This window comes from Tursiops truncatus, chromosome 6, assembly GCF_011762595.2.
Source record: "Tursiops truncatus isolate mTurTru1 chromosome 6, mTurTru1.mat.Y, whole genome shotgun sequence".
Classification (NCBI taxonomy): domain Eukaryota; kingdom Metazoa; phylum Chordata; class Mammalia; order Artiodactyla; family Delphinidae; genus Tursiops; species Tursiops truncatus.
This window is the reverse complement of record NC_047039.1, coordinates 111,186,988-111,207,473: the sequence shown is the minus strand read 5'-3', so window position 1 is coordinate 111,207,473 and position 20,486 is coordinate 111,186,988. Positions and strand designations below refer to the sequence as shown.

General features: G+C 54.0%; 1 protein-coding gene across 6 annotated transcripts in view; it reads right to left on the bottom strand.

The window, feature by feature from the left end:
• The window catches only part of NTNG2 (netrin G2), a 74,238-nt gene extending 73,352 nt beyond the window's left edge, over nucleotides 1-886 (bottom strand). For 5 of the 6 annotated variants that reach the window (XM_033858926.2, XM_073806731.1, XM_073806732.1 and 2 more), the window contains exon 1: nucleotides 749-886. The gene's annotated coding sequence lies outside the window, so the exon portion shown is untranslated. The remainder of the gene's footprint in view (nucleotides 1-748) is intronic. The other variant, XM_033858927.2, reaches the window with a different exon arrangement.
• Nucleotides 887-20,486: the final 19,600 nt, after the last annotated feature.

Here is a 20,486-nt window from a genome sequence, read left to right as displayed (position 1 = left end):
AAGACGCCCAGCAAAGCGCCGGGGAATTCGTTGCATCCTTTTCCCCAGCGCTGCCGCCCCCAGCCCAGGCGGACAACTTACTCCGGAGCCCGCGGACGCCGCGAGTCCACGGTCCTCTTCCCGCCTTCCCGCGGCCTCTGCTCCCACCATCTGCGTGCCACCCAGCTGGAGGTTCGACTCCACGCTGTCCCCAAGCCGGCCCAGGCACATAACCCTCCCCATTAGCCCACCCCTCCAGGGCACGGAAAGAAGTTTCTAGCCGCCGCTGGAAGACAGAGTTTCTCTGTGCAACTCACACATACCCAGTTTGCAGAGAGGGGAAGGGGATGGGAGGAATCGGGGTGGCGATTAAATTGGGGTAGGGGAATGGCGCGCGAGAAGGGTTAATTTCCTTTTCACAAACACATCCAGGCATTCTGGTAACACCCATCCCCACTCACAAACGATGGAAAAAGACCCTGGTGGGAAAAAGCCAGCCAGGAAGACAAGCTACTCCTTTAAGATACTGCCACAAATGCACACTCACACACCCCTCTCCAAGCGACTCCAGTCCTGCGCTAGTAACGGCCGCCACCAAATAACTTTTGCATCCGAGCCGCTGGGCCGCTTTAAGTGGCTCCTGGGCCGCGGGAAAGCCTGCATGGTCACCGAAGCCCTTTAAAAATGAAACCAGCCTGGCAAAGCTGCAGCATCTCTCCCCCCCGCCCGCCCCCCCGCTCGCCTCCCGGGCTCTCCCCTCCAGCCTTACCCCGGCTCGGAGCGGCTTCCCGGAGCGGAGACCCGGGAGGCCGAGGACCGCCACCCTCGGCGCTCCGCCTCCCCCGTCTGGCTGGCGCTGGGTGGGGCGAGGGCCGAGGGCTGCGAGCCGGTTCTGCTTCCCCGCGCTGCTCCCGCTGCCGCTGTGGCCGCCGCCGCCGCGGCCGTCAGATCGGGGCTGGGGAGCCCTCCGGCCGCCGGGGGGGCCGCCCGCAGCCGTCCCGGAGACGCGGGCCGGGGGAGGGGCCCGCCCCAGCCGCCCGCATCGCCCGCCCCGGCCGAGCGGGAGGTCGCCGCTAACAAGTGCAAACTTTTGGGGCCCCCTGGGCGGCTCGGAGGGGACCCGCGCTCGGGCACCGGGCAGCCCCCGGCCCGGGTGGGCTTCGCGGCTGCTCGTCGGGGCGCCGGGGCATCCCCCCGGCGCGGCGCGGGCCAGATGGCGGGGCGTTTCACTGCCCCCCTGCACTCCGCTCCAAGTTAATGCCGAGGCTAAATCCTCTTGCCATCACTCACGATCACCATCGGGGCTTTTATCTCTCGGTCTGATCCGGGCTGCGTAACTTCCTCTGTGTGGCTTTAACACACCATCCCACCACGGAGCAACGGTCTTCTTAAAGGTGCAGGAAGGAAATACTGCGAGACTCGGGGGACGCGCCACGGCCCGGGGAGGGGCTCTGCGAGCAGGGGCGTCCCGGCGGGCCCGCGGCCAGGGTGGCCCCAGCGGGCGGCCGCGGGAGCGAGCCTGCTCTGGGGGGTCGCAGCCTAAACATCTCCTCGCGGCCCGGGGGCCAGCGGGTCCCGGCGCGCAGAGCGCATTCTCAGCCAGCTCGGGTCAGGCGCCGCGGGGCTGCGGCTTCCTTTTCCGAAACCCAGGGGCCTGACAGGCTGCCAGCGCCCATGGGTGTGGGAGCTGCCCCATCGGCCCCAGGGAGGGGGCCAAGTGAGTCAGTCCGCCCACCCCCCAACAGCCAAGGGCTCAAGGCTGCAGCTCGGTCTCCCTCTGGGAAGTGCTGCCACCCAGAAGGCCCCAAGCAGTGGGTAAAAGGGTGGGTGGGTGGATTGGGGGAGATGGGGAGGGAGCGATCTGAGCGCACAACCAGAGCCTGAATACCAGCTGACACATCGCCGCCTCCACCCTGATGGGCCCTGCTTTTGACGAAGCCAAGCCAGCTCCGGAGGGAGTGCGGAGTAGGGGGGCAGGAGAGGCCTCACTCCCTGGTAAGCCTGGGAGGAGCCCGTGCGAGGACTCCTGCAGAGCCCAGGGCAGAGGCCAGGGAGCTGGGCACCCTGGGCAGCCCTGGGCTCTTCAACCCCCTGGAGGTTTCCTTCCAGGCTGCCTCCCAGGCCTGTGGGGAGAGCTTCCTCCATCTTCCAGGGGAGACCTGTGGTTTTCAGGTGCTCCTGGCTTCCTGGGGGTGGGTTCTCACTGCAGCGCTCAGGCAGCCAGCACGGTCATTTGGCGCATCAAGAACAAAGAGCCTGAGGACAGGGAGAGAGAGAGAGAGAAAGAGAGAGAGAGAGAGAGAGAGAGAGAGAGAGACTGGTCCAAGGTCCAAGGTCACAGAGGGTGTCAGGAAGAAGAGCAAAGGATGTGGCCCTGAGTGCCACACCCTCTGCCACCTCTTACCTCCACCTTAACCCTCCCCTGCTTTTGGCCCCCCCTAAGCTTGCAGAGGGGGCTGTATTGCTGAATAACGTTTAGACTGTTGTCACAGAGCAGGCAGAGGACACGGAATTAAAGACTGTCATCTGCTTTAATAATAATAATAATTTAACTTTTATTGAATACCTGCTTTATGCCAGGATCCATGCAAACCACCTTATGTGTATTATCCACTGATTCTTCCCAGCAGACCTGTGACTTAACTCCTGTCAGTAAAGTCCCAAGTTATAGATGAAGCTTAGAGATGTTAAGTAACTTGCCCAAGGTCACACAGCCGAGGAAGACTCTGGCCTGGGATGCAGGGCTCTTGGGCTTCCCGGTGGTGCCCCTCCTGACTTGCTGGGTAACTTGGGGCACGGCACAGATCGTTTCTGGGCCTCAGTTTCCCCACCTGTGAGATGTGAATGGTGAGTCTTTCCTTCTCCAAAGAGCGGTCACAAAAAGGCCATCGAGTGCCTCCTCCTGCAGTGCTCTCAGATCCCTCCCACTAGAGATCCCCTCTCCTCCAACACATGCAAAGCTGTCCAGGAGAGCAGATGCAAGCCAGCCCCTGCTTACCTGGTCCCGAGGCCTCAAAGCATCCGGTAGGAGAAAGCTCCTTGGAGGAGAAGAACACATCTCAGCAATTTGACTTTCAAGCATTTGGCCTGCAGGCAGTAGTGAAGGGCACAGTGGGGGGCTCCCACACAGGCAGGGTGAGTGATGACCTGGGTAGGCCCTCAGCCTGCTGTTGCCCCCAGGCAGGGCCGTCAATTCCTGGGAAACGCCTTGCTCCTCCATCATCACCGAGACTGGATGCTGTCAGGACAGTCAACAGGACATGGCGGAGGGGGCTTCTGATTTGTGGTTCACCTAAACACAGTGGAGGGACCCAGGGCATATTCCTGTTATTTCCCAGATGGTTTAAGTGACCCATGTGCAAAGCTACATGCCGCGGAAACAATGTTTAAATTGCCTCTGCAGCCCTCCTCTCCCCAGCACTTCCCGCCTCGCCGGCGAGCTGACGCCAACCGGCATTTTCAGAGACCCATTCCCCAACCTGTCTTCTGGTCTCCCCATTTCCAGATCCCGGAAATTATGGAATCGTGGAAAGAGCACTGACCCGAGAGTCAGAATAATAGCCCCTACTAGCTATGTGGCCTGGGGCCATTACTTCCCCGCTCTTAGCCTCAGTTTCTCCATCTGCGTAATGAGGGGAGTTACCCCAGAAGGTAGTCCCTGCGCGGTGATCCCGAGTTGACAGCAGGCCATAGCAACCTCTGGGAGACAGCATGTCTTTCAAGTGACTAATAAAGTGCTTCTTTTCCAAGATGGGAAACAAATAGGATTCCAGCCATGTAGGGACCAGGTGGTCAAGGGATGTTCGTTTTTAAATTTCATTAAGGTATCTTACGACAAATGACCTTTCCCCAGCAATGACGAGAAGCTGAGCACCAGGGGCAGGAAAGTGTGAATGAGTCTCCCCCGCAAATAATTGCTGGCTCCCCTCTCACAGCAGAGCCGAATGGTCCTCTTCACTGATGGGATATTGGCTCCACTGCACAGTTTTAATTCCAGCTGTGTATGTGGAATCTATTATCAAAAAAGCAACTGCAGAATAATGCATGTAATTTTGTTCCATCTATGTTTTTTAAACAAAGGGGCTGTATGCATATAAAGATACATATGTACCTGTACATATATATACACATATGTAAACTAAAGCTACCACAGTATGAGCAGGGGAGATGGGGGATGACATGCCTTATTACATATATATTCTTTCTGTGTTACTTGCCTCCTTTACAGTGAGGGAATAGGCATGGATGGGATAGAAAAATAACAGGAAATTATAAAGTCACGCTCAAAAGCGATCTACTAGCTTTGCAATGAGAGGTTACAGATGAGGTCCAGCCCCTTCGGGGATTTCTGAGAGAAGGCAAATCCTGATGCAGATGGACTAAAAGACAGACAGATAAAATGAGCTCACACCGCTGACCAAAGGGTCAAGTGTAGGCTCAAAAGGCACGCGCACCATGTTCTCACCGTTCACTTGATTCACTCCATTCTCAGTTATGCCAGACCAAGGTTTTGATTTGTCCCCTTGACCTTGAGCAGTGGAGATGCGCTGGAAGTAGGAGGTGAAACCCTGGGAACTACCCCAGGACCATCTAGGGGTTTGGGGGCAACCCTGGGCCCCTGACTTCTACGGCCAAGGCAGGGCCAGGAGGAGAGAGACCACGATCCAAGCCCAGGGCATTCCCCCAAGGTGACACCTCCAGGTAGTGGCAGAGGCTGCCAGAAGCACCCCGACTCCTCCCTGCCAGTTCTCTGCTCTAATCTCTAGACCATACTCGCATTAATTATTATTACTGTATTAATCATACATGTGATTAATTCAGTAATGGTGATTCATAATTGATTGCATTTTATATGGCGCCTTTCATCCACACATCTCCCAAGATGTGCACTGCCTACAACAAGAGACTCATAAAGCAAAACGTGTTCTTAGCTCGCCTGCATTTTTTTGGATAAACTTGTCTTTGCAGAGGCAGGAGGTAAGTGTTTTGGGGCAGACTGGGCTCGCCAGCCCCAGCTCCGTGCCCATCTCCCGGCTCAGGCAGTGCCTACCCAGCTGGGGACTCCTGCTTCGTCCCGCCTTGTCTCATGGTGGCCATGCCCTAGGAACCCTGCAGACCCCACTCCCTTGGCGGGTAAGTCTGCCTAGGATCCAGCTGCGAGGCAAGGCCAGCTCGGGCTCCGCGGGGAGCTGGTGCCACACGTGGCACTGGACAATGGCTCTAGAGCTTGACTCTTTGGGTGTGGGTCCTACCGCTCCTGTCAATTAGCTGCGTGACCTTGAGTAAGCTACTGCCCCTCTCTGCCTCAGTTTACCTGAATGAAAGATGAAAATAGTAAAAGTCTCTCTCTTCCTAGGGTTATTATAAGATTTACATGCAATGATGCACGTGCAGCACTTCAAAGATGGCACATAGTACGTGCTCAATAAATGTGAGCGGTAACCGTGGGTGTCGTAGGTCTGGTTCCAGCAGCAGCTGCTCTGTGACTAGGCTAATCTCTTCCTTTCTCTGGGCCTCAGTTTCCTCAGCTGTAAAATGGGTGGACCAGTTGATTTCGAGGGTACCTTTCAGATCTTAGATGAGCACGTGTTATAGTCATGGTTGGGATTCAGGGCTTCAGAATCAAGCAGCCCCGGGCTCACACTCCCGCTCACCATTTCCTAGTTGTGTGACCTTGGGCAAAGGACTCACCCAACCTCAGTTGCCTCCTCTGGAAAATGGGGATCGTAATAGCACCCAACGCCTGGGCTTGATGTAAGGGTTTAATGAGCGAATGCTTGAAACCTGTTTGGCTTCTAGAAAGTGCTTAACACAAGGTGGCTCTGGTATTCCACAGCAGGCCTGGTGCACAGCACTTACTGATGTTCTCACATTTCTGCTGTGCCACCACCCTGGGAAAGATGCTTTTATCGGCCCCACTGTTCAGATGAGAACATTGTCCTGGGTGGTTCAGTTAGGGATTGGGGCAGGGACAGTGTTTGAACACAGGCCTCATGGCCACGCTCGCTGATGTACGGTCTGTGTCCTAAGCTTATCGTTCCGGGATTGTTTTCTTCCCGATGATCCTGGGAGAGAGCTGGCATTGCAGACCTCACTTGGCAGCAGAAGACCCAGGGACCCAGAGAGGTTTGGCACACAGCAAATGAGTTCCTGGCTGATCAGAACAGGCTCCGTCGAATGGGTGGGCGTGGCACTGGGATGCCTACTTTTGCCTGTGGAATCTCCCCTGCCCCATCCTCTCGAGCCAGGCTGGGTGTCCTTCCCTCTCCACAAGGGACTGGCCTGTTCCTGGGCCCCAGGCAGGTGGGCAGGGAGAGAGCTCAGCCCAGGAGGAAGAGCCCCGGCTCCTCCTGGCAGAGCTGCTCAGGTGCTTCAGGAGGGGCGGCTGCCACAAAGAGGAAAGCCCCCCACCGAGTTTCCAGGGGGACCAGCAGACAGCCAGGGCTTCAGCCCAGTGGGTGCCCAGAGTGCAGTCTGCAGGCACTGTCTGCAGGCCCCACGGGCAGAACCAGCTGCTGCTCCTGAGTAGACTCCAGAGTCTCTGGCCTTCCTCAGCCTGGGGGATGGGGGTGCAAAGGAGCATCGGCTTCCCTCTCGCAGTGGGGCTGGTCACGACCCTGACCCTGCCAGCTTAGATCTCGGGGGACACCACCCTGCAGGGCACCTACTGTGCGCCAGAACCCAGGGATGCAAATGGCGACAAAACCACTGGGTCCTGCCTTTGGAGTGTGGCAATTCTAATAGATTATCCATGTCGCAAGTGTCAGGCTGCCTGTGCGGCCCACAGAGGTTTACTAAGCACCTACCGTGTGTTAGACACTGTCAGGCGGAGTCAGGGAGGCGGTGGAGTCTGGGGAAGTGTGAGCATCTATGTGTACGTGTGTTCGTGTGTGTGTGTCTGCGCACACGTGTACATGAGCCCGTGTGTAGGCCCAGTGTAAGTGTGCCAGCCCGGCCATGTCGCCAAAAAACACTGGACAGACCAAAATAACTGCAGAGGCGGGCTTCCCTGGGGGCGCAGTGGTTGAGAGTCCGCCTGCCGATGCAGGGGACGCGGGTTCGTGCCCCGGTCCGGGAAGATCCCACATGCCGCGGAGCGGCTGGGCCCGTGAGCCATGGCCGCTGAGCCTGCGCGTCCGGAGCCTGTGCTCCGCAACGGGAGAGGCCACAGCAGTGAGAGGCCCGCGTACCGCAAAAAAAAAAAAAAAAACGAAAAAAACTGCAGAGGCAAATCCTAGTTATCAGGATAGGAGACAAGGAAAGGTCAAACCATGAGCACCAAGAAAAATAAGACCCAGGCTCGTGAGGACCCAGACCTCGACTCCCTCCTGCCTGAGTCCCAGTTTCCTCACCCCTCAAGCGGGGATAATGATAGCACCTACTTCCTGGGGTTTGGGGAGGATTCACGGAGACACGCACGTAAAACTCCTCCAACGCTGGCAGTAGTAAGTGCCTGATCAGTGTTGGTTCTGGGTGAGGGACCCTCCTTCCAGCGATGAGGGGGGTCCAGAGCCCTTTGGGAGCCTGTGGCCCAGCAGAGGACACTACTCTGTGTCAAAAGAAAATGGGGTTCGTCAAGTCTGGGAAATACATGGGGATACAAGCCCCAGCTCTCCTCCCGTGGACCTCTTCTCACAAATCCGCCCTTGGGAGGTTGCTTCTCCACCTGTATCCCACCCAACTCTCAGCATGGGGGTGGGAGGCTGGAGATCTGGGGAGTTGAGGAAGGAGTCGCAGCCACCCCTGCAGGATCTGGATCCTGCCCACCCCCAGGTGTGTGGGCAGCTAAGGGGGCTGGGGGGTGGGGGGAAGGTGCGCCCCAGCGGGGAGCCAGGGGAGGGACACACTGCCAGCAGGGAGGAAGCAGCCCTCCCACCTCCTGCAGACCCCTCCCACCCCAACTCCTCACCTAGAGGAAAACATTTTTCTTTCTTGCCAGGCAGGTGATCTGGGCGCAGCAGAGGCAGCCTTCCTCTCAGACGTGTGCTGATCGCAAAAACGGTTCACCCAGTTATAGAAATACCTGTCCTCTCCCTCTCGCTCCTCCTGGGGAGCTGACAGAGAGGGAGCGGCCTTCTGAGCATCCCAGCCCCACTCAGGTCCCCATCATGTGCCAGCTTGCCGAGTCCCCAGCAGTCGATCGTCCGCGTGAGCAGGCTGAAAGCAGGAGGCCCTGTAACCAAAGGCAGCTGGAAATTCCGAAAGACACCCCACAGTGAGAGAGAGAAACAAATAAACAGAAAGACATGCCCTCCGACTCCCTCTTTCCTGGTCACACACACACTGACACGAGCCGTGTTGCAGGCAACAATTCCCTTGTTAAATTGTCCACCGCGTGGAGGCCGCCTTGGCATGCAAATTTCTCTGCCATCAACCCCTGAATTCTAAGAGCCCTGCGACCTTGGCCCCTGGTCTGGGTCCTGCCAAACGGGGCCGCAGGGGCGCTGCTCTTAACCAGCCATGTCTGGGCGGGCTTTCAGGCACTGATGCTGGGAGACAGCATCTCTCTTTCTTAAACCCCTTGGTCAGTCTTTTCTGCCCAAAGGAGGGCGTCAGGATGGGGGCTCTCTAGACAGCTGTGGGTACCCTTGCTCTTCAAGTTTGACTCTCCATCTTGGGAACCCGCTTCGATTTCCCACTTAATGGCACTCGGCCTAATGGATGGAGACAGCTCGCAGCTGACACTGCTCCCTCCCTCCATTGACTTTGCCGGCTGTCACCCGTGACCTCTAGGATGGCCACGCTTAACCCTTGCTGCCCCCATTCCCAGAGAGGTTCCTCAGCTCCGCAGGGCTGTCATGAGGCTTTGTCTTCACGCGGGGATGCATCCTGGTCCCACCCCACTCATTTTCCACCATCGGTCGGTAAGTGCGGAGCGTGCAGGGCTGGGAAGGTTAGCCACCTGCTCTCCTGACCCACCATCCATCTGATGGTCGGAAGGACATGGCTTCTAACATCCCAACCCGTGGAGGATGCCCAGAAGTTTTTTCTTCTTTTTAATCTGGAAAAACAAAAGCTCTGTATCAGATTTCCTTTCATCTTGACCCTGCTAATTCCCGAAACCGAATTTGCTGACAGGGCAGCTCTGTGGCTCGTCAAGGCTCACCCCTTTCCTGGCCACTGCCCTGCGTCTCAGCAGGGACCCCTCGGCAGAGTTCTGACCGCCAAGCAACTTTGGCTGCTGTGGAAGTGTCTATGGGGGCCTACAAGGTCCTGAGCCAGGCGTCCGTGGGGTGGGTGCTGAGCAAGCAGTGGTGCACCCCCATCACCACACCAGGCACAGTCCAGACCCTGTGTGAGGGGCTTAGGCTGCATTTGCAGAAAGTGATGCTCACGAGCAGGGTTCGGAGCTAATAATGGTACCCACCTCACAGGGCTGTTGTGAGGATTTCAGCATGAAGCCACAGGGGGAGCACTTTCCTGCCTGCTGGATGGGATGCTGCCGGATTCATAAATTGTTGGATAAAGCCTATTAGATCTTCAAATAAGAATTTTTTTAAAAAAATAATGAAATCGTGGTTGTGGGGAGCTCAGAGGGGTGTGGTGAACCCTGAGTGTGACCAGGCTGCCAGGAATCAGTTGACTCTTGACCCTAGAGGCCCTCCCTTCCCTTAGAGAAGCCCTTTGATCCTCCAGGGACAGGAGGCACTCGCGCTGCCTCAGAGGGGAGATGCCACCTTTGGCTTTGAACTCATGAGACAGCTAAGCTAGGGGGACGCCAGAAGCCAGAGGGAGTATAATTTCAAGTCAAATTGGGTGATATACCCCCATGCCCCGATCCAGCTGAGTTCATCCTCTGAGGCCGGCTTAAATCACGGTCTACAGCAAAGCTGGAGGCGTGACCCCCTGTCTTCCAAGCCCCTCCCCTTTACCCCCCAGGCCCACTGTTGGTCCTTAGGTTACAGCCACTGCTGCTGGCCAGAGTCGGGAGTCTGCTGGGGTTTCTTAAAGAAATCTCCAGTGACTGATAACAGACCACGTGCCAGACCCTGGGGGAGGCGCTCTTATCTGCCTCCACCTTCCATATGGGGAAATTGAGGCTCAGAGAGGTAAACATCTTGCTCCAATGGTGCACTGGGATTCAAACCCAGACCCGCCTGACCCCACAGTCAGTGCCCTTGACTGGGCACTGGGGAGATTCTCTCTGCAGTTCTGTCCCCCAGGATCTTTTGGGGACCCTGACTGAGCCCCGGGTCCCCCTCTCTAGGCCTCAGGATCTTCACTGTCAAGTGACGGGGGGTGAGCTGGTGATGCCCTAGGGTCCTTCCAGCCCTAACATTTTCAGATGAACCGCCAGCCTCCCTACTCAGGAGTCTGAGCTCTCCCACTACAAATGTTTCCCTGAACGATCAACAGAGTGACAAGTCCCTAAGGAGAGGGGAGACATGCGTCAGGAGCAGGCTTGTTAGAAGCCTGACTTAACACGCCTCATGCACGCACAGGTGAGACCCAAGCATGGCCACGGGGGATGCAGAGGTGGCGGCAGGTAAAGGGGCCTGAGATGGCTCCAGAAATGCCTTTGTAGCACACGGCGTGGAGGCCTGCTTTTGCAGCTAAAGGGCCAACACGTGCTGGGCAGCTACTCTGTGCCTGCGGGGTCCTGGGCACAGACAGGAACTCCTTGGCCAGATGTGACAGGACCGTTTCCAGAAAGACCCTCTTAGCATGAGGCATCCCCACGCAGGGCCTGCTTCTGTTCAACTGGATGCCGATTGTTGAAACATTGAAATGTTTCGTGCATTTACCTGTCCTGAGCCCTGGGGGAACCCCCACCACCCGCTTCCCGGCCCACCCAGGACCCTTCCTTGGAACCCTCTAGACACCCCCCCCCCAACGCAGCAGCTACCTGCATTCCTGCACGCACCTGGCACCTGCATTGATTGGCTCACAGGTGGTCTACCATTCTCATGACCACTGCTGATCACACACGTCCCCACATACACACAGAGCCCAGAGTTTGGGGTGCCGTGGTTCTCCCCAGTCCTCCAGGCTCCTCTAGGGGTGGCAGCCCTCAGGGTCCAGTTCGTTGGATTGGCCCCTTTGGGGTCTCCCCACAGCAGGGCAGGAAGGTGATTTCTGGTCCCATGGACGCCTTGGAGCGCAGCACCCACCCACAGAGTTGCAGTGGCCTCTCCGAGCCTGTGTTCTCCTGTCACCAAAAACTTCTCCCCAGCCAAGCCCACCCACCACTCCGCATTTTAGAACCAGAGCGAACATGGGCTTCTGCTTATAGAGAGGGAGTGTTCCTCTGGTTGCCCTGTGTGCTCTCTCTCAGGTAGACTCCAGGATGGAGAAGTGTAGGGGGGCAGAGAGAAGGGGCCAATTCCAGTGGGCAATGTTGACCATCTGGAGGGCTGTGTTGAGCGAGATCCCAGGGCATCAGGACACAGTGGTGTGATTGATTAGTTATGGCTGCCTGGTGATGGTTTCATCATGTCTGTCTGGGAGAGGGGTCAGGCAGGACGGACCTCACGTAGTTCTCCTGTTTCATCCCCTGAGTGTGGGGATGAGCCTTTTTGCCTCCCCCATGGAGAGCCCAGAACTGTACCAGACACAAATAGATGCTTGGGAAATGCTTCTAATTGAGGGCGATTTTAAACATGAACTGAGCAAATTGCATTTATTGAGCACGTATTAGGTGCAATTGGACGATAAAGTAGGGAAAGGAACTAGTAGTGATGCTCTGGGAAATTTGGGGGTCAGTTTATTTACCCATCCAGCCATCCATTCACTCACTCCACAGTTATTTGTTGAGTGCCTTCTGTATGGGGGCTAGAGATACAGACCAGCATCTGCTCTAGGAAGCTACCAGCCAGGTATGGGGAGAGACAAGTTGAGGACAGGTGGGGTATGGGGTGCCACGGGCAGCAGGGCGGGTAGATACAACTCTGTTGTTCTCAACCCTGGCCGAGTCGCCCTCCAGGGACGAGCCGGGGTTATTTATATCCTGCTGAGTCAGGGGGCTCTTGAGTTTCAGCATCACAAGATGTTAGATGTTCTTGACTCCAGACTTCCCTCTCCCTCCCTCCTCTTTCCCACCTGCCCTTCCTCAAGAAGACTCTACCTACCTGGGGCTGTCCAAGGCAGCAGGTGCTGATGGAAAGAGGTCTGAAAGGGATAAGACCTTGGGAGCGAACAAGTTTAAGTCCCCATTCTGCCATCCTTTAGCTTCCCTGTGAGAAACATCACCTGAGTCCCCTCATCTCTGAACAGGAGAAAAGTATAGCAACTATGCAGCATTGAAAGGGTTGTTATACCAAGGGCTGACCCCTAGCAGGTGTTAAGAAGTGATGGCTGTTCATCCAAGTACCCTCTGAGGCTGTTCCATGTGTCTTGTCTGGGGAATGACTTTGGACGTGTTGGGAGGCAGATACAGGACGATGATGGGGCATCCGGGGCCCCGCAGCTCCCGCTAGAGCCTTCGCTTCCACTCCTAGGGAGCCCTCCCACACTGTATTGTTACTGGTCTCCCTCCCCCCACACCCCCACTGGACTACCAGCTCCACTTGGGAATGCTTTCCCGTCCAAGTCAACAGACCTCCCAGTGCCTAGCGCAGAGTAGGTGCTCAATAAACGTTTGCCGCCTCAATAGACGAGCAGCAAGTTAGAAGTGTGATGTCTCCTGTGCACGCGGGTGAAGCTGAGGAATTCGTCGATTAATAGGATCAGTATAGTTGCTAATTGGAATATTTAAAATGAAATTTCCTTCTAGTTCTTGCTAGTGCACACACTTGCTTCCTCTCCCTCCCTCTCTCTCCTCTCCTGCACCCCCAGCCCATCTTTCTCCCTGCCACTTTCTCTCTCTCTCCCGAATAGAATTGCCTCAACTGTCAGCTCTCGCCATGTATACGTGTAGACTTGGAGGCGATCACAACTCTGAAAGATCTTCTCAGCATCCTGAGAAGAGGTGGAGAGGTCTGTGTGTGTATGACTTGGCATCACTACTAATCAAAACAGTGCATCTCCCACCCTGTCTGGAAATCCCACGGCAGATCAAGGGGCGCCAAGAACTCCTGTCGCAGAGAAGAGAAAACGCGGCCGCACTTGGCCCATGTCGGGAAGTACCCCCCACCCCCAGCCCTGTCCCCACCCCACCGGCCTGGGTTTTCTTCATCCTGTGTCCCGGCCGTCCTCGTGATTTCCTGTGCACGAGAGGAGGAGGAAGAAAGGAAAGCAATCAGAGACCCAGGGCCAGCTGGTGCACGGCAGGAGGGATTGGCACCACCGAGCAGCATCTAATCTTTGGACATTGGTGACCCTGCTGGCTCCATGAGCACCCAAGAGATATGACCCTCCACTCGACCTCAGCGAGCTTATGTTTTAGTTGGGGAGGTGAAAAAGAACAGTTTGAGGACGCCTCCGATCAGTCAGTGCTTAAGATCTCCCAAGACCTTCAGAAGATGGTTTAATTCCCGACACCTATCGGTCACCCCCATGCCCCTTTCTTCCCCCTTTTACTCCACACCTGGCTACACTCAGCTTCTCATTGTCTAGAAGGTAAGGCTTAAAAATGACACTTAGAGGTTAGCCCGGCTCACCTCCACCATCCCCTCCTTGCCTCAGTCAGGGGGAGCCAGGCTGTTTTCCCCGACATACCTGAGATGTTCCCTGCCCAGGTCTGTCTTCCATTGGGGACAAAATAGTAGACACTTAAATGGGTTTGAGCCCAAGCCTGGGCCCTCTGCATTCCTAGGTGTCCAGCAAGTCCCACGTGGCTTCAGAGCCTGGCACCGAGGCTCGGCCTTTGGCCTGGAAACTAATGTCAGCTCCTGACCTGGAGGTCCCTGGACTGCTCCTCTGGGGAGATGGCACAGTGTGGCGACGACACTAAGACACTGCAGGTGGCTGGCTTGGAATCTCAGCCCCTACCCCTACCCTGCGTGGTTTTGGACCTCAGTCTCCTTATCTGCACGGTGGGAGTAGGAATAGCCCCTCCCCCACAGGAATTAGAGCGATTAGAATTGATCACGCACAAAGCACACCTCAAAACCATATGCATTGTGAGCGCTCAGCAAACACTGACCGTGAGTATCATGGTCACGATCTGACTTAACGTTGGAGCTATTTGGACATACGGCCCACGTCCTGGACTAGGCTGTGAAGCACTTGAAGGCAGAGACCACTTATGACTCATCTGAGTCCTTTATTCCGTCCCCTACCTCCCCACCCTCACAGCCCCACCAGCTTTATCAAGGGAGGGAGGAGAGAGTGGTAATAGAAAGAAAAAGTGATGCTATTCCCAGCTCCCATCGCCAAGCAGCTGGTTGGTGCCAGGGGCTGTACTTTATAACCATCACCCTGATACCCACTGCCTTGTGCTGTAACCGTTTGTTCCTCCTTGTTCACAAAGGAGAAAATGGAGGTTCAGAGTAGTTAAGTCACTGGCCCAAGATCACCCAGCTAGTGGGAAGTGGACTCCAGGACAACTGATTCCAAAGCCACGGCTAGAGGCCACAGTGCACAGTGTGACTGGAGAGGAGCACTCACGTGTATACACACCAAGCCAAACACTACGGAGGTCCCCAGCGTGTCTTTCTCGTTAGAGACTTTAAAAAAATTATTTTATTAAAAAATTTTTAAAAAATTTTATTGAAGTGTAGCTGATTTACAATGCTGTGTTAATTTCTGCTGTACAGCAAAGGGATTCAGTTATACATATGTATATATTCTTTTTCATATTGTTTTCCATTATGGTTTTTCACAGGATATTGAATATAGTTTCCTGTGCTCTACAATAGGATCATCTTGTTTATGCATCCTGTACGTAATCGTTTGCATCTGTTAATCCCGCACTCCCAATCCTTCCCTCCCCTACCCCGGCCCCTTGGCAACCACAAGTCTGTCCTCTGTGGTAAGAGACTTTTTAAACCAAGTTTTAGCAGGAGCTAAGGGTGGCGGAGGAGCAGTCTGGGGACGGCTGTCCTGTTGAGAAAGAGGAGTCGATGTGTGGCTTGTTGGACCAATCCCGTTCTACTCACTGCTTGCCTGCTATTTTCACACAGGGTGGGAAAAATAACCATCGCATCCCCGCCTCCTGTCCCAGAAGGGGTGGCGTGTAAACATATGGAGAGCGGGGAAGACGAAGCCCTGAGAGCCTTGACTCAAACCGTCATTCGTGCGCCAGTTTTCCATGAGGACTGAAATGAAGATCTGCGGTGAAACACACGGAGAGAAATGAGATTTGGATAAAGGGAAAAACAACCCAGAGCGGCTTCTGCTCCCGGTAATGCCTGCTCCCTGGGTATAAGGCTGCATTCCATGGCAACAGCGTTCGCACTTCCCTGAAAGAAAAGCTCCTACCAGCTGGACCCATTATTAAAGTGGGGCCCCAGGATTAGCATATTTGTGTGATGACAAAGCGAACCAGCTGAACAGCTTCAGGAGACGCTGGAGCCCCAGGGACAGGAGAGTGGGCAGCCTTGCTTGGCCAGATCCCAGAGCCTCTCTGGCCGTTCCACTCAACGCTCCTGAGGGCCCCTGGGCTACGATGCAGAACGGTGGGGGCCTTTTAGACCTAAAAGCAAGTCGAGCCTGGTGGTTATGGATGGGGCAGTGGGGACAAAAAGAACTGAGTTTGAATCCCAGCTCATCTAAGACCTTGCTGTTTGACCTGGAGCGAGCCCATTCCCCTCTCTGTGGTTCAATTTTCACATCTACAAAATGGGTGTAACAACACATCCCACCCAGGATTCTGTACTGATCCAATGAAGAAACACATGCAAAGCACTTAGCAAGCCATCAATAAAAACCTACTTTCTAGTGAATTCTTCTAGAGAACTACAGTTAACTTTTCAGGAATGGACCTGTTGGGGAAAGCGAGGATCCTTTAAACATTTGATGCTTTGTGAAAAACTTTTGCACTACCCAGTTGCTCAATAAATTCATAAAGCCACGTCTCTATGTGTGTGTGTGTGATGTGTGTGTCTGTGTGAGTGTGTGTGTGTGTGTGTGTGTGTGTGTGTGGCAGTCATCATGTGGATGAAGGAGAGCAAGCCTGAGCCAGACTGATGGGGTTTGAATCCTGCCTCATTTACTGAGTGACCTTGGACGAGTCACGTCACCTCTAATCTCAGTTTTCTCTCCTCTCTAGAACGGCGATAACACACCTACATCGTAGAGTTGTTTAAAATGACACAGGCACACGGGAATTCCCTGGCGGTCCAGTGGTTAGGACCCCACGCTCTCACTGCCGAGGGCCCGGGTTCAATCCCTGGTCGGGGAACAAAAATCCTGCAAGCCGTGTGGCCAAAAAAAAAATAATAATAATTATAAAATAAATAGATTAAATGACACGGGCACGTGAAGGACCTAATTAACATTGGTCAGCCTCTAGAAGAACAAAAAAAACGGCTACGGCTAAGTGCAAAGTTGGATCATAGAAGAGGAAAAAGACATTAGTGGAAAAACAGGTGAAATCCAAAGTCTGACACTCAGTTAACAAGGCTGGGCCAGGAGCTTCCCTGGTGGTGCAGTGGTTAAGGATCTGCCTGCCAGTGCAGGGGACACGGGTTCGAGCCCTGGTCCGGGAAGATCCCACATGCCGCAGAGCAACTAAGCCTGTGTGCCACAACTACTGAGCCTGTGCTCTAGAGCCCGTAAGCCACAACTACTGAACCCACGTGCCACAACTACTGAAGCCAATGCACTTAGAGCCCATGCTCTGCAACAAGAGAAGCCACTGCAATGAGAAGCGTGCGCACCACAATGAAGAGTAGCCCCTGCTCGCCACAACTAGAGAAAGCCTGCGCGCAGCAACGAAGACCCAACGCAGCCAAAAATAAATTAATTTAATTTTTAAAAATATATTAAAAAAATAGTGCTGTGCCAATGTTAATTTCTTAGTATTGATAAATGTGTCTTGGTTATATGAGCTGATAACATGATGGGAAACTAGGTGGAGGGTATAGAGAATGCTCTGTACTATCTTTGCAACTTTTCTGTAAATCTGAATATTTTCCTCAAAAAATAATATATATATTTTTTCTTTTTTTAAGGGCAGAGGAACTGGTCTAAAGGGACCGAAAGATTAGACAGAACAATTTGATGTGGTGTGGATTCTTGGACTGGATCCTGGGTCAAGGGAAAAAATAAAATTGCTGAAAATAACAGTATTGGGAAAATTAGCAAAATGTGCACCTGGGCTGTATGTAGGGAAGCAGTATTCTATCAATAGTAAATTCCTGAATCTGATCACCACCCTGAGGCTGTTTAAAGAGAGTGTCCCTCAGAAGGAAGATGGGTGGTTGCCCGGGACGGGGGAAGAGGGTTGGGAGCAATTGCTTAATGGTTATAGAGTTTTATCTTGGAAGGATGGAAGCATTCTAGAACTAGGTAGAGGCGGTGGTTGCACAGCATCGTTAATGTACTAAATGTCACCGAATTGTTCTCTTTAAAATGGTTAATTTTACATTATATGAATTTGACCTCCATAAATTTTAAAATATGTAAAAAAAAAAAAAGAAAGAAAGAAAGAGAAATGTCCCTGTTCTTAGGATACACAAGCTTCATACAATTGCTGGTGAAGGGGTGTGATGTCCGCAACTTCATCTCAAATGATTCTGCAAAACACCAACAATAGCGGCTATGAGGATCATGTATGTTCACGTGGGGAGAGAGAGAGAAAGCCATAAAGCACACGGGGCAAAAAGTTAACAGTTGGTGAACTTAGGCAAAGGGTGTACAGGGACTAATTTTACTATTCTTGTGTAGGTTTGAAATATTTTCAAACTCAAAGCAAAATGCAGCAACAGCCGCATTTAATTATAAAGCACCTAGCACTTGCTACCTATAGGAAGCTCACTCAATACAGAGTTATTACGACATCTGCACGCAGCATTGGAATTGTATCTAATATTTATTATTTATTTTCACAATGACATCTTGAACACCCCTCTGGGTGGAGATCTGATCTGCGCCCTGGCAGAGGCGGGGTGAACCTGGCGGTGCCCGCCTTGGTTGCTCGGGGTGAAGGCCACGCCCGGGGACTGTGGCCAGGTGACAGCAGATTCTGTCTCCCATGCCCAGTTGCTGGCCGGGTGCCTGCACACAGGAGATGTCTACGAGAAAGCTTGAGGAGGAGTACTACACAAACGGATCAGCAGACCCAGGAGCTTAATATTGTAGGGGCCACAGAGAGGTCCGAGAGCTTAAGTGTTGAGGGGGATTGGGGGCGGTCCTTCGCAGCCATTGGCATTGGAGAAGCAGCCACTCGGGAGAGTTTAGTGGCAGCGGAGGCCCTGGGAGACATAGCCGTGGGGTCCCAGATTGGTCACTATTTGGGACAATACCCAACCAACCACAGACCCGGCCCTGGGTAAGTAGGGTAGGGTGGGGCAGGGGAGGGAGGTGGGAATGGGAGGGGGTCCTCTGGCACCCCACCCACACCGGAGTCTCCAAGTCCCCTGCGTGAACCAGAGCAATCAGGTTAGGAGCGCATAATCGGATAATTCAATTGCTTTCCAGGGAGAGCTGCTGTTTAATTAAAGAAGACTGAAGACAGACCAGTAGGCTGGGGAAGCCTGGCCTGATCATCTAGAGAGAGTGCAGCCATCTGACAAGGTGCGGAGTGCGCCGCCGACCTGTGCCACCAGACGGTGCCAGGGGCAGCCTGTGGTGCTCCAGGCAAGGAAGGTGTGGAGAGCACCAGCCTGCTGCCAGAGAAGGGCAGGGGGCAGGTCACATGACAGCAAATCAGAAGATCCCGCTGGGCTGGGTTTCAAACACATTGGCATTTAAACAAACACCATATCCTATAGTCTGCTGGTTTCTAGCTGTGAGACTTCAGGAAGTTCCTTAACCTCTCTGAGCCTCAGTTTCCTGATCAAGGCCACAAGGTGAGGAATGTACCTGTGGGGTGAAGTGAGGGATTCTTGTAACGTGTGATGCTTTGTAGAAGCTTTTTATATTAGCCAATTACTAAACATGACCATGAAGCTGTGTAGGTGCAGGTGTGCATGTGCGTGTGCGCGTGTGTATGTGCAGGTCTGCGCGTGGGGAAGAGGGGGCAAGTGCCTGTTCTTTGGGACATACTGATGAAGTTGCGCTTAACTAGCTGTGGGGTAAGGCTGCCTTCATGCTTGCCTCCCAGGTGTGTGAGGGTTAAGTAAAGCCCTCAGAACAGGCCCTGGGTGCGTGCCCAGTGCCCAATAAATGTCAATTCTATTGAAAGGGGAAAAAAAAGTGATCAACACGTCTTGGACCTGGAGAAAAAAAATGCCTGCTAAATTCCTGCCATAAATACATTTATTAAGAAATGTAAGCCTAAGAAACCCACCCAAGATGCATAAAGATGCTTAAATGCTCTCCGCCCCTCCCCTTGATCATTTCCAAAGACAGCTGGGGATTTTGCTGATAATGAATTAGGGCCAAGTAACCAGTGATGATGTTATATCATTATCATTCAGAAAGTGTTTACGGAGCACCTGCTGTATGCAGGGTCCATGCTCCACCAGTGACCACGGTGGGCAGGCTCCCCACGCTGGGGAGTTTTCAGTGGGGTCGAGGCCATGCCTTTGGCCTCAGAAGTAGGGGTCCCTAAGGGGCAGGTGGATGGTCGATACGCCACAAGGGCAGGAAACAGGCACCAAGTGCCAAGAATGGTTTGCTCCCACCAGGACAGGCAAAACGACCAGTAGGACTGAGTTCTCACCACTTCCTCCCCCAATTTCTTGCTGCCCCCCAAGTCCTCCTCAAACAGCAGAGCCGCTGCTCCCCCCGTGACCAGGCCCTGGGTCGGACCCCTGGCGTCGGGGTTAATATTTTTAATTGGAGGCTTCTCAGGCTGTGGTCCGGTGTCCCCCAGCTGAAGCTGCCACGGAGCGGATGGGCTCCAGAGGAGGCCGCCCCACAGGGCATTTCACTCTGCCCTCCCGTGAATGATTTCCTTTCATTTCCTCTACTGAAGCGGCCCTTTTCATTCCGTCTGTGTCATCTCTCGGCTGCCCTCTGATTAGGGAAAGCTTAGCCTTTTCCCCCAGCGCCAGACCTTGCCCTCCCCTTCCCAGAAACCACCATGGCGCTTAACTACAAAATAAAACTGTAAAAAGGCCCATATTCCCTGCTTCCCGGGCGGGGTAGGGGGCTGGGGACAGCACTTGCTGAGTTGCCCGCATGGGTGGCTGGGGGTGGGGAAAATAATGGTGACAGTCCCTGAATGAGTGAGTGGTAGGAACTCTGTCCTGGTGCGCCCCCCTCCCCAGAGGGGATGAGCTGGGGGAAGAACCTAAGCTTTGGAGAGTCTGGGTAGGAACAAGACCGCATTGCAGGAGGGGAAAGTGCCTGTATATGAAGTATTTTTAAGGGTCATTAATATTAATAGCATCGTTCCAAATAGAATAATGAGCAGGATTCTGATCATTTTTAATGGCAGTTTTGCTCCCATTTTCATACTACATTTTTAATCAACAAGTCTCCCAAGGGGCCATTGGGAATAGTAACTGGAGGTGGCAGCTCCCCTCCCCACAAGGAGCCCCACTCCAGCCTGCCATCTGGCAATTGCTCCCAGGTCA